This window comes from Gossypium arboreum, chromosome 5 (genome assembly GCF_025698485.1).
Source record: "Gossypium arboreum isolate Shixiya-1 chromosome 5, ASM2569848v2, whole genome shotgun sequence".
Classification (NCBI taxonomy): Eukaryota; Viridiplantae; Streptophyta; class Magnoliopsida; order Malvales; family Malvaceae; genus Gossypium; species Gossypium arboreum.
This window is the reverse complement of record NC_069074.1, coordinates 52711671-52715326: the sequence shown is the minus strand read 5'-3', so window position 1 is coordinate 52715326 and position 3656 is coordinate 52711671. Positions and strand designations below refer to the sequence as shown.

The 3656-nt window shown below is 34.7% G+C and overlaps 1 non-coding gene across 1 annotated transcript; it reads right to left on the bottom strand.

The window, feature by feature from the left end:
• Positions 1–3336: 3336 nt before the first annotated feature.
• Positions 3337–3443, bottom strand: LOC128293398 (small nucleolar RNA R71). Its single transcript, XR_008283580.1, has one exon. It is a non-coding gene; the product is annotated as a small nucleolar RNA R71 (small nucleolar RNA).
• Positions 3444–3656: the final 213 nt, after the last annotated feature.

The following is a 3656-nucleotide window of genomic DNA, read 5'->3' as shown; positions in this document are numbered from 1 at the left end:
CTGCAAATACTGTTTAGTGCCGCAACCGGTGCTACTTGGAGTGTATGGATGGGTGGGTTGATTATATCCCCACATGGAGTGTAGGGTTGGACAGAGATGAAGTATAGAGGCTGGATGGGTAGGACTTGCATACTGCTTACTGTTACTGCACTAATTACTGTTATTACATTGTTTACTCTTACTGCAATGGGCTAAGGCCCAAACACATGACTGTTTCTGTATTGAGATGGACTAAAGCCCAAACTGATCTTATCACTGTTACTAACAGGGGCTTAGGCCCAGACTATGTTTGTTGTCTGATTGATTCTTATATGGGATTACACATTGAGTTTTCATAAACTCACCCATCTGGTACAGGTAATCCCCAGTCTTAGGCGGATCAGTGCTGCGAGGGACTCAAAGGTGGCTATACAACCTCTCTTGCTTCCTCACTGGATTTTTAATTTATAAGTAGTTTTATTTGGGTATTTATATGTAATAAGGGCTGTATAATTTTTAATTTTTGGGGTTTTATTTACTTTGATTTATATCTATTAGTAGTACAATATGGGTTTTCAAAAGATATGCATGATTTACCCAAAATACCACGAATACGCAAAATCGCTTCAAAAGCTTCCACGATATACGTGATTTTGAAATTAATAACATTTTAAAGTAAATGCTTTTGATAGTGACGCAAGGTTTAAAATTATTTTCTAGATCACACAAAGAGGCTAAATAAACATTGGGCTTTTTAAACGATATCATGCTTTACGAAAAACACTTCAATGTGACATCGCCAGATTCAACCATAACATCCAAGCCGGGTTTAGAGTGCTACAAAATCAGTAAGCTCATACGAGCTGAGAATAGTAAGCTCTTATGAGCTGATATATTGGTAAGCTCATACGAGTTGCGGTGAGTCCACAACACATGCAGGATCTCAACAAAAACGGTAACCATAGTGACATGTCACTTGTATCCTACGAATTCATACGGTTCAAACGAGGCTCGATAACTATCAGTATATATCAATAAGGCATTTTTTTTCCAAGTATATCAATTAATCAATTTTATACATACATTTCAAATAATTATAAGTATTTAAAAGTTCGATTCTAATTAAAAGAACTTACTTCATCTAGCTCCAATAACAACTATTAGCTATTCGTCAGTCTTTCCTTTGGGTTAAATAAATTATTATTAATTAATTATGAAAAGTGGCCTAGTTGAGCTGAACTGAGAAAACCAAATCGACCGAGTACTAGGTAGCCTAAAATCGTCCCATATGCTAACCCAATAAGATTGCCTGGCTGATTAATTAGCTTGCAAAATGGCCCTTAAAGACTTCTTCAAATTGTAAACAAACCCTCCACCATTTGTCTTTCTATATTTGCCCCTACCTTAATATAGCAAGTTTGAAAACTTCAAACTCGCCACATGTGTGGCCGGCCATGAGAGGGCTCTTTGGCTGCTGATTTTGGCTATTTTTAGCAGCCCTCTCAACCTATAAAAACCCCCATTGGCTGTTCATTTCAAACATACCTCAAATTTCTCATCTCTTCTCTTCTCTCTTCATTTCCCATCCATTTTCTTTTATTCTCTTGCCGATTTCACCTCTTAAAAGAAAGTTATTCATCCATCATATGAAGCAGCATTAAGGTGTTCGTAGCAACCTTCGTTTGATAAGAACAAGCAGAGAAGGAAGAGTGGAGCAAACTAGTCAAGCCATGGAGAAACACCGGATTTAATTCTTATTCTTTATCCTTTTAATTTTTGTTGTTGTTATGATGAACATGTCGATGAATATTTGTGATGTTGAAGTGTTTAATTTAATTGATATAGCTTAAATTTAATTCGTGTTAGGTTGATTGCATTTCATCTGCTTAATTTATTAAAATTGTGTTTGTGTTGTTATAGGCCTCGGTAAGATGTTTGATTAAGTAAAACCATGACTAAGTTATTCTTGCATTACAATTGTAAGGTAATTAATGAATTAGTTATTTAAATGGATTGAAATTGTAATTAATTGACACGATACTTAATCAATGAATGTTTAATCATCTAAGGCAGTTGGGGGTTAAATTAGCAACGGTATCTGACGATACATTTGCCTTGCATAACTTGCAAGATTATTGTGATTAAACTATTTTAAGGTAGAAATACATTGTTACCTCACGTAGTCTTTTATGTGCTTATGAAATTGAATTAATTGTTTGAATTGGCATAGAGATAAGTAAAAGAGATTATTTTAATTTCATAAGTATGTATGTGCTTAAACACATTTGCTTATTAAAATCTGTTTAATCGGTTAAATTGACATAGAGATATAGTCAAGAGATGAATTTATTTTGGTAGGTGAGTATGTTCATAAGTTAGCAAATTATCGAGTTGCCATGAATTTATTCGTAACAACATAAATAAAAGTTTAATAATTCTAAGTTAAGAAATGTAATTAATCTAACACAATTACGTCATCTTAATTAAATTAGATTTTGAAATAGTGCATTAGAAATTTATTTAATTTTATTTATTTACTTTGTTTCCTAGCTTTTAATCAATTTTGAAATCAAAATATTTTTTCTTCACCAAAGTGTTTTAAATTGCATTCATAAATAATTGTTTTCACAATCCCTGTGGGTACGTTAACTCGACATTTACTTGTCACTTTATTACTTGTTGCAATTGTGTAGACTTGCACATTTTTGTCGTTCCAAGTTTTTGGCGCCGTTGTCGGGTAGTTTTTCATTTTGGTTTATTCTTTCTGTTCAATTTTAACTAAATTAATTTTTCTGTGATTATTTCAGGTGTTTATGAGTATTGACCGAATTATCGGTTCTCTCTGTAGACCTTGAGATTGAACGAACTTTCCAATAGCAAAGAAAACAAGCAAGTTAGAGAAGGACCGAAGAGAAGAATCTCAAAAAATTGAATCAAGGTAATGGAGAAGACCCTGCTCAAAATCCTATCTTTATTGCTAATAATAGGGATAATGCTTTAAGACAGTATGCCATGCCAGTGTTTCATGATCTTAATCCGAGTATTAGGAGACTCGAAATTGGGGCACAATAATTCTAGCTAAAGCCAGTCATGGTCCAGATGCTTCAGACAGTGGGCCAATTCAGTGGAATGCCTACCGAAGATCCTCATATTCACTTAAATCTGTTTATGGAGGTGAGTGATTCTTTTAAGTTAGCCAGACTACCCGAAAATACATTACGATTGAAGCTATTCCTATATTAGCTAAGGGACAGAGCTCGAGCCTGGTTGAACTCATTGCCACCAAATTCAATTTTCACATGGCAAGAGTTAGCAGAAAGATTCCTTATGAAGTATTTTCCACCTAGCAAGAATGCTAAGTTGAGGAATGAGATCACTGCTTTCCAACAAATGGATGAAAAGTTCTTGTATGAGGCATGGGAAATGTACAAAGAATTATTACGGAAGTGCCCTCATCATGGAATCCCACATTGCATCTAACTTGAGATGTTTTATACTGGTCTCAATGCCCATACGAGGATGGTAGTGGACGCTTCTGCTAATGGTGCTCTCCTTTCTAAGCCTTATAATGACGCTTATGAAATCATTGAAAGGATTGCTAGCAATAATTATTGATAGCCAACCAATTGAGTTGTGTCAGGAAGATGAATCACTGGAAAACATGAAGTGAAGGCTCT